This window comes from Polyodon spathula, chromosome 14, assembly GCF_017654505.1.
Source record: "Polyodon spathula isolate WHYD16114869_AA chromosome 14, ASM1765450v1, whole genome shotgun sequence".
Lineage (NCBI taxonomy): Eukaryota > Metazoa > Chordata > Actinopteri > Acipenseriformes > Polyodontidae > Polyodon > Polyodon spathula.
This window is the reverse complement of record NC_054547.1, coordinates 14540017-14550807: the sequence shown is the minus strand read 5'-3', so window position 1 is coordinate 14550807 and position 10791 is coordinate 14540017.

Sequence of the window (10791 nt, the reverse complement as noted above, 5' to 3'; positions counted from 1 at the left end):
AGGCGTTTTGTTAAGTCATCAACCTTTTATATGAACAAATCAAAAGTCTATTCTCCATGGTATATGAAGGTTAAAAACACCCACCCCAACTTTATAGTCGCCAAGGATACAAAAATAAAGGTGAATCTCTATTAAAGGTAATATCATATAATGTATATCTGTATACAGAAATGCAGTCATATTTCCAGTGCCCACCCCTGCAGTGAACATTTAGAGATTAAACTTGGGGTGATCAATGGAAGCAAGTGAACTGAGATTGCATGGCCTGCTGCATATGTGTAATCTTATTTTGATTTGGTTACTGTGTTAATGGAGATGAATATATAATTTTTTTTATGAATTTGCTATTTTTAGCTGGTATATTATATTGCAGATGTGTTGCTTTTTCAGTCTTTAAGCTACTCTGCTAACCATTCTGAAAAAGGCACTGGGTTTCCTGGCAACCAAAGTGGAGAGCCTGGAAGGCAGCAAAATTTGTATTCAAGGTCAACGTTTAATATGTTGCTAATGAAACATTTTTATTTAGTGCAGCATGTTGGGGTGGAAATGTACAAAACACATACAATAGAGGAGCCAGGCAGACTCACTGCAGCATCTGCTAAATGGTGAAGTATTCCTGTAATCCTAAATATAATTTTGTTTCATTATTTATTGTGAACAATAGCCTATTGAAATAGATCTATATATGTGAAATTAGATGTTTTTGTACTATTAAATTCCTAGTACAATATAAACACACATTGTCAAATTGACAGGACAGCTTTTTTATTTTTTACAGTTTTTTGCTGAAGTGACTGAAAAACTAAATTCTAGTAACTTTCTTGTTTACTGCAATCTGATGAAGGCTAGTGACAAAGTTGTATTCCTCTCTAACTGTGGTTCACATTTACTTTGATCAAATATATTGTTAATTCGTTCATTAAAAGGGGCTTGGATAAAAAACACAGATCTCATTTAAATCCGAGCATTCCAAGTGATTTTCTTTTTCCTGATATGCAATGGTGGTGGAAGTCTTTGTCTCAGTTGTTGCAATGGGACTTGTCTTATTTTTGTGTGTGTGAGAGAGAGTGTGACAGTATAATAACTGCACCTCTGTATGGTGGTGATTTATTCAGTGGTCCTATAGTTCAATTGTTGAGAATTTTTGTCATTGTTTATCTTGGTCTGTTGAGTAATAAAGAAGATCTCCACCCATAACTTCAAAAACAAATACAGCTATTACACATAATGCTGACTTCCTCAATTCTTCTCAACAGTGTTAATTATTATACTTCGGGAACCCCATTTGGCACTTTGCGATTGCAAATGGATTTCCTAGTGAGACAGTCAACATCACCTGTTCACATGTTCCATCACATCACATGTTCCAGGGAACAGAGTAAGGTATGCTATCTGAAGTTTTGGCATCAATACCAGACAAGGCTGTGCAAGGTCACGGCTCTGCTTTGGAATTCACCTAAAGGGCCCTACAGTAAGCACCAGAGGAGTACAATCTATGTCTTATTATCCCTGTATGTAGAAGACCAAGGCACATAACATGCACATTCTCTGTTCTTCTGAAATGGAAATATGTTGCCTGAGACACTTGTGCATCAGTGAGTGACAATTAATTGATGTGCATTCATAACCTATTAACCGCCTTGTTGGCCAGTTGCAACAGTCATGCACCAAATATCCAAAATATTCAATAATTGGGGTAATGGAAAATTCACTAAAAATATACTTTTTCACCACTGGAAGCCTAGGCCCTCCTCTGGAGGGCTGAGTTCAGATTCAGATTGGGTAAAAATTGAAAGGACTTTCAACTTAGACTCCCAGTGGAGTTAGTCCATATCACAAACTTGTTACACATATAGCTGTGTCTGTTTGAGAGAGGCCAAGGACTGAATGACAGGGACGCCACAACTGAGCGGTGTTCAAATATGAGTGAAGACTTCCCGTAAGTGGTGCCTGGTAGCACTTTACCAGTGTCATGGTCCCTGAGATTTTATGAGAACTAACTTCAATAGCACCAAATTAATTTACATATTATTCTTTTTTTTTTTTTTACATTCTGTTTATTTTTAATAACTCCCTTTTCCATAAATATTATAAAGCAACCCTGTGCAAGAAGTGGCTCAATTTGTGTAGGTTGAACACATTATGCTATCTAGATGAACCTGACTTTATAATCTCCTTTTAGAATGATTCATTCTGGATGCATTTGGCCAGTAGAGATGCTTGTCTAAAAGCTGATCTATATTCCACATCTGGTAAAGAAAAAAAAAAAGCTATTTATAGAGCAGATAAAGACTGATCCCAAGCTGTTCTGCTGATGTCAAGAGATTCACTTTTTAAATGTAACCCACAATAAGATGACACATCGCCAATTATCTGCAATAATAATGATAATGATAATACTGTCTGCAATTCAAATTATGTATGAACAATCATATTTCCTATTGTGTTACTTTAGTACTGTATGCATTCATTTAGGTTAGATTCTATACTTACATTGCTGGCATTTTAAAATGTGTGCTTATTCATTATTAATGTTAGTGTAAGGGAGGATTATGTTTAATTAAATGTAATTTATTATTAAATCACACACTCGCTCATTACATTTTAATTGTAGACATTTCATAAACACCCCCTACCCCCACCCTTCATCCACTACAAACAATAAACAGTTTCCATTGCAAACCTCTGGCACCTGTTGCTTTAGTCCTAGTAAGGGGGGTCCATTTTTCAATTGGCAGGTTCTCCAGAGTAGGCTAATCATGATTACCCACAAAATACAGCCAAAAAAATACCTTCAATTATTTGCATGATTCCCTCCCCACTCCCATAGTGCATAGTGACCACCAAGTTTCAATCGTCTTCCTCCGGCTGTTAACAGTGAGAAACTTGACATCACTGCCTAAAGATTGTACTGAATTATATACCATGTAAGTGGGTTGAGGAGGTTACAATGGGCAAAGGATATTCGCTGTGATTTAAATGATGACTATTGTAAAGCCTGAAAGTCATTAAATCGGAAGGGTTTTTTTATGTAGCAGGTAGTATATGCAATCTAGAAATGAAGTAATAAACCAAAACTCGGCTATTAAAAGTAATTTGAAAGGTTTAGTCAACAAAACAAAGTCCTTAACACTTAGAAGCTATAAAATCCCATTCCTGGCAACATAAAAAAGGTGTGGTATCTACTATGATGGAGATGCATTATGCCTTACTCCAAGTCACTCATGTTAGCTGGAATAGGAGCTAAACAACATTAACCCCCTATTTGATATTTCCACATCATTTGACAATCAAGGTACAAGGTATAGATATCTCTGTGGTGTAAACAGGTTCAAAGTTCATGCCTTACCAAAATGTAATTCAGCTTGCTGTACCCTATTCATGTTCAACACAACATCTTACTGCACACACATATTTATACCACAGGCATGGATATAGTTAGCGTGGGATACATTTTTGTTATTCCACTAAAGTGGAATAGCATGCTTAGCAGGACTAGTTTTGAATATGTCTTTGCTTACATTCCAATCCAATGGTGTGCTGCTGAAATTGAGAGAATGAACAAAAGGTTCTATCTAAAAAGACAGTTGCAAAGAGGCCATAAACAGAGTTTAAAATGTATCTGCATTGAAACATAGTCTGTTGAAAATGAAAGTAAAGATCCACCAAGTAAAATAACTCCTGAATTAATGGATTTAATATTATCACAAATTACAAATTGTATTGCTATTTATTTAAAATATATACTTGTGGTATGAAAAAGAATATTGAATGACTGTTCATCATAGTATATAGTTTGTACTCGCCTTAGGAGGATCTCTCTCTCTCTCTCTCTCTCTCTCTCACTCTCCTCTTTCTTTAAAAATTACCAAGGGGCTTAACTTTTGGGTACCCAACTTTGAGTTGTTTTTATTATTAGCTTTGTGACAATTGACTTTATACAAAAAAAATGGTGCAAACTCCAATGCAACCTAGAATCTCTCTTTAAATACTGGGGTTTCTTATTTAAAGCAAGTAAAACGATTTGAACAGTCCGAACCAAGAAAATACTCCAGACAATAATTCAATAGGGCCTTACTGCAGCCAAGTCGTTTTATGTTACAGTACTTACAATTATTTATTTATCTCAGAAAAATAGCATTTATTTTGGCCTCTAACTATATGTAGCAGCAGTGTATTTGTGCAAAATAAACTGATGGATGTGAAAACACCTGATCCATTGCATAGCTGTCTCAAGAGTTCATGGCTTATTAACTCAGAAATAAGAACTCAAAAGCATTCCCGTGTGTTGTTCTGAACTGAAGCGGCCATGCATTTTTATTTTTATTTTTTATGAATGTGTATGTTTTACCAAAGCTTGAGTATTGAATGACATTGCTGATCACTAAAACAATGGTATGATGTATACCAGCACTGTAGGAAGTATTAAGAGTAAATAAATGTACAATACCCAATCAAGAGTAACTTGCTGATATGAAACACAGTCGAACAATAACAACACAACACTGTTATATAGTCTATACATTTTATCAAAGAGTGTTAAGTAATATGGTACAAAAGTAAGAAAGTCAATTAGTGTCAAAATAATCAGTACATTAAGTTTAGCAATGGATAATATTCAGGTAATGCTTCAGCTTCAATGTGACATGCCAATTACAAGTAAAAAAAAAAAAAAAGCATTCATCAACATTTATATTTGCCTTTCTATAATAACAGCAATGTTCTTAAATCAATAAGCAAATATCATGACTATAACATGTAAACAAGATAACTGTCAGGAAAAATACAAACTCAGTAAATTCAAATTAATAGGATATAATGAAATCGTAATGAATTCTTTAGCAATCTGTTATTATATATATATATATATATATATATATATATATATATATATTATATATCCATGGTATCTAAATTTAACACCCATTATATGTGTTATTATTTGTTCTATATTTATTCAAACACCACTTTCAATTAAGTTGATTGCTTCAATTACTTTCACTCTGTCTGACTGTTAAATTGTTTCCATCAGCTATTTCCCTGCCACTGGTTTATATAAGTACAGTGACTTATGGCCACACCCTGTTATACTTTATAACTCTCTCTCTCTCTCTCTCTCTCTCTCTCTCTCTGCATATACATGTATTACATTCAGACATACAGATTCTGTAAAATCTCTTTTAATCGAACTGAGAATACTCAATTTTTGTCTTGCAGAGTTGATGCAGGGTATGATTAAGTGTTCTCTGGTTCCCTTTGCGTCAGAGGGCTGACTTGCAGTAGAGTTTGTCTGCATTCCTGGTCCGACAAATCCAGTCTCACTCAGTGTCTGGTGGGAATCTCTTGCTGTAAATTTCCAGTTGGTCGAGTTCTCTTTACATCCTTTTTGTACTCTGTAAGTTTCTCAGTTTTAACCACATTCTGGGGTGTTGCAGTTCAGTATTCTTGGGAGCTCTCCGCTCTTTTGACTCTGCTTGTTAGATGTTGACAGCACACTTCCTTTTCTCTGACTGACTGTTCAACTCATTGGAACAAAGAACAGCTTCTCCCATAATTCAAATGATTGTTTTTGCAAAATTGGACCTTGGCAACCAGGTGCAATCATGCTCGGCTATATCTTGCTTATTTAGTGGCCTTCAAGGCTTAGGAATTCAGGAGAGCATTCTCCCCCAAAACTTATCAGGTGTTACCATGGTGACCAGGCCATTTTATTATTTATAACCTCAAATTGTCATGGCGACCAGGGGCCTATGTCTCTCTAAACTATAATGTTATGAATTTCTCAACTTCCTTTTTCATTTCCAGGTTCTCAACCATTATAGCAAAGTTTAACCTTTTAAAAAATTCTTATGGTCCTACAGTACCGTATCAGCCCAGAATGCAAATTACCCAAAACAAAATTGTAAATTAAAAAAAAAAAAGAAAAAAAAAATACAATAAAAAGTAGGTTACACATGTTCCTTTTCATGGCCAGTATGATAGAGATTATAAAGAGACTACCTGTATTCATGGTTTCTTTATCTGGTTTGTTCAAGGCATGATCATGAGAGTTAAGCATCATATAGATGATAAATAAAACTAGGTCACATAGGTAGATTTACTAGGTTAATGAGAAAGCAGTCATTTATATTCAGGAAATTGCCCGTCTACTTCCTTTTAATTTCAAAGATATTCGTTCATCTTTAACAGCTGCGCTTTTGTTATTTGATATGTAATCTATTTTTATCCATCTCTAATGGAGGAAAAAAATGATCAAGCTGTAAAAAAAGCCATCTTCACAATCGTTGTTTTTCTACATGGTGCATAAATACTATAAACACTGTAATGCTCATATTTGAGTAATATATAACAATTGCAATACCACAGTAGAATTTTAATTATAATATCAGATCATCTTAATATATAATATTGTTATCTAGTTGATGTGCACAATATCATTAAAATAAGTAGTATGTTGTTTAATCGGTGTTCTCTGTACATATCGCCTTGGATAAAGGCATCTGCCAAATAAATTATTAGATGTCTGTACTATTAAAATAAATTAATAGATGTCTGTACTATTCTCTCTCGTGGTACCTGATTATTCTGAGTAAAGCAATATTAGCTTTTTATGGTAATGCAGATGTAGGCCAATACATTTTAGATGAACTCCCCAGGGTAATCTCTCACTGTTGCTACATCAACAAACAGTCTCCAAAAATAGATTATTATTCCCTACAAACAAATGAAGTAATGCTATGACTACAAACATCTTCTTTTGCAGTGCAGGAAGAAAATAACCATTACAGTTCTTCCCTGGGAGGAGCCACAACACATACTGTCACACCTGACAAAGCAATGCTGCTGTTAGGTGGTTTATTTACAATGTCAACATATCAGTATGCATTATTATACAAAATTAGATTATTGGAAAGGTGCCTAATTCATTGAGTAGTGGTTCTCAGTCAGGATGCCTTCTGTTATAATATATGTCTAAAGTTTCAAAATCCCTGTTTTAATGCTAGAGCTGCAGCTAAGTCTTCATCTCTTGAATGTAGAGTATCCATGTATATGTACAGAGAACATTGTTCCAGAAGTCTTGTGGATCATCTGTGTGCTCTTTTGCGAACTTCAGACGGGCAGCAATGTTCTTTTTAGAGAGCAGTGGTTTCCTCCTGGTTATCCTTCCATGAACATCATTCTTGTTCTTTCTTTTTTCTGATAGTTGAGTCATGAAAACTCACATTAGCCAAGACGAGAGTGGCCTGCAGATCCTTGGATGTTACTCTGGGGTTCTTTGTGATTTTCCTTTTTGTTCTTGGAGTGATTTTGGTAGGACAACCACTCCTGGGTAGAGTGACTGTGGTCTTGAACTTTCTTCATCTGTCTGACGGTGGATTGGTGGAGCTCCAAATCCTTAGAAATGTTTTAGTAACCATTTCTAGACTGATGAGCATCAATAACTGTTTTTTCTGAGGTCCTCAGAGATTTCTTTTCGTGGCATGACGTGTTTCCACACACCTGTATGGTGAAGACCAAACTCACAATGTTTCTGATCTTCATATAGGATGGGGCCTCCCACACTCACCCCTGAAGATCTAGCTAATTATTCCTGATTCTAATTATCCCCTTAATTGAGCTGATAAAACCAGGGGTCCACTTACTTTTTCACAGACCCTGAATCTTAATTACTCATTGTTTGCCTAATTCATACATCATTTTGTTTCAAAAGACATTGAATTGGTTAATATAAACCCTATTGGATATTTAAGAAAAGGTTTTGATTCAAGATGGCTATCATGGTAAAACTATATAATGGAATTTCCATAACTTTCATTGGGGTTCACAAACTTTTTTCTCGGCACTGTACCCTTATTGTTCTTTCCGTGTATTACTTTTTGCTCACACACACATTCCAACAGGACATCTTTGAAACCTTTACATTATCCTCTATGTTTAAATATCAAGTTTAAACACACGGCAGCCTTAAGCTGCAGTAAACGCCAACCTCAATCCTCACACTTATGCAACCAACTCATACAGTATCAGTAAACTGTGTTTGCTTCCAATCCCAAGCTAGAATTTCTAACTAACACTAAATGTAATATACTGTAGAAGATACATTATATTCATATCCTGATTACATCCCAAGACGAGTACACAGAAACATTTTTGGTGATTCAAATTCAGACCCGAAAATTATTGTTTTTTACCCGAACCGCAAACCGCAAAAAAGTTCACATTCCAACCGGAACAGAACCCGCTTTGTGGGTCACCCGTGGGCGCCTCAGCTACCAGACCCTATGCAGGAATACTGTGTGCACCGAGCACCATGTGCAATAAGCACTGTGTGCACGAGGCACCAAGGTACCAGGGGCTGAGCATGTACCGAGATACTGAAGCACCAGGGGGCAGCTAATGCAGCGGTGGCTACCCTAACTGTGTGGTTACACACCTGGGCAGCGCACAGCGTACACCAGGGAGACAAAAGGGCCAAAGCCATGGCGGGTGAGCTGAAAGGCAAAACACAGCAAAAACAGTTTGGGGAGATCACACTGTTGTTTGTTGTTGTCAAGGCCTGACACACAGAGGTGTAAGGGTCGATGCGCTGGCAAGGTCTGTTCTACAGCAGGGTCTATGAAATACATCGCCCGTGGAGGAATACATGGCTGGTTGGCTGTTATTGTTGTTTAAAACAACTGTGCTGCAGCTTAAACAGAGCATGACCCAGGCAAACAGGGTTGTGCAGTCTGGTATACAGACAGGGGATGCGCAGCGACAACCAAAACAAACAAGGCCAAGTCCAGCTGCCCAGACGCCGGCTAGTGGAGTCACTCGACAGCAGGGATGCGGCGAGGCCTAGCCCCAGTGGAGGAACTGTGTTCTCCCAAGAGTATAGACTGAAAAGACATACACATGCACTCCTTTAAATCAATACTGCACAGTCAGTCGCTCACACATGACAGACAGTAAGGAAAGGCAGTCTGCAACAGAAGAGAGCAGGCTGCTAAAAAAAGGCCAGCTTTCAGTATAAATGCAGGGGAACTGCAGTTGATTCAGAAACGCTCTTTTACACAAAACGCTCACTACAACACAGAAGTCTCACCTTACCATCTGGAGAGGCAAAAAAAGAAATTGCTTCCATGGAATGATGGCTTTAACCACTGGGTAGGCCGGACTGAGGATGTGATCCAGGAAGGGGCCTATTGTGTTAACTTCGTTGTTCACACCACACAAACTAACCAAAACGTACTGAGTAGGGTTATACAATATTTATAGTGTCCATACAATAACTGTTTTTTCATGTAGCTCTGTATAGAGACACGAAACACTAACTATATCAATTACTTTGGCACACTTACTGTAGATTAACCTAGAAATTGACCTAGTGATTGTTACTATTCGTCCTATACTAGATTATGGTGACTATATCTAACAGTTTGCTTTCAATCAGTCTTTACACAAATTGGATGTAATATATAATTCATGCTGCAGATGTGTTCTAGATTGTCCCTCTTTGATACACCATTGTCATGTGTATATAAAACTAGGCTGGCTCTCATTAACAAATGATAAGCTTTTTCACTGGTACTGTTTTGTTATTAAGGTTCTTAAGATTTGGTACTTCCTTATCTCAATATTCGGATGGAAAGCATTAACACTAGTTATAGTTTACGCTCTCACGAATCTGTTAGATTGGCAGCCCCAAGGGTTCGCACACGTTTGGCAGAACTGTCTTTCACCTCTTGGCTCCCAAAAACTTAGAACTATTTTAATTAAGTATGAAGATGGAATTTGACAATCTCTCCTTTTTTGGCTATAAAGATCGTATTTGGGAAATGCTTACATCGTCTTGCCATAGTTTTTCCTTTAGTCCACATTAACATATAGATGTGTCCTGTTTATGGTGTTCTTTTGACTAAGTTTGAACCACACATGTATTTTACATTTGTAATTGTTTTATTGTCTAACATGACCCCCTTGTAAATGAGGCATCGGTCTCAATGGGGAAATATTCTGTATAAATAAATACATAAAAAAAAAAAAAAAACAAACAAAAAAAAAAACAACTTGTATCTTTATAGAGTGTCCATTTCAGTAATACACAATTACTTTTAGGTCACCTATATATCTAACTTGAGTTACACTAGTCACATAGATTTTCACTGTTGTTCTCCAGAATTCAACCACGCCCTTACAGCCTCCAAGTCAATTACAGCTGCAGTGTTGTATCCTTAACTTCAGGGAATTGGGTTTTAAATAAGGATGGATTCAATTAGTGTTACGTATAAAATGGTGTTATTATTCATGTGCCAGCATCATGCATTCTACCGTGATCTACTAGTTTATTAATAATTCAGTAACACTGTGATACACGACAATTGAATTCATATGGAGTAAACATTAATTCATGCCAAACTCCAAATATACAGTATAGTATAATTATAAATATACATTAATATTATCATGAACTGACACGCTGGGACTGCATTAGATATAAGTGTTGAATGGATCTGTAAGTAATGGCTACATAATAGGAATTCATTATGGATGAAATATTCTAGTAGAAAATCAGATTCATGTGTTCATGTGTAATTACATTGCTAATAATAGAACATATAGGAAGTAATACCTGATTTCAAATAAATCAGTAAACACATTTCAACAGGGCAACTTTGATGTGTTTATTCCCAAACCCTAGCTTTAATTGGTATTGCATTACAGATTGTAAGTTAATCCTATCCAAGGCAAAGTTTACAAAAAAAATTCCATGGAAAAATTCAGAATACTGCCTTTGATAAGGTTCATTAT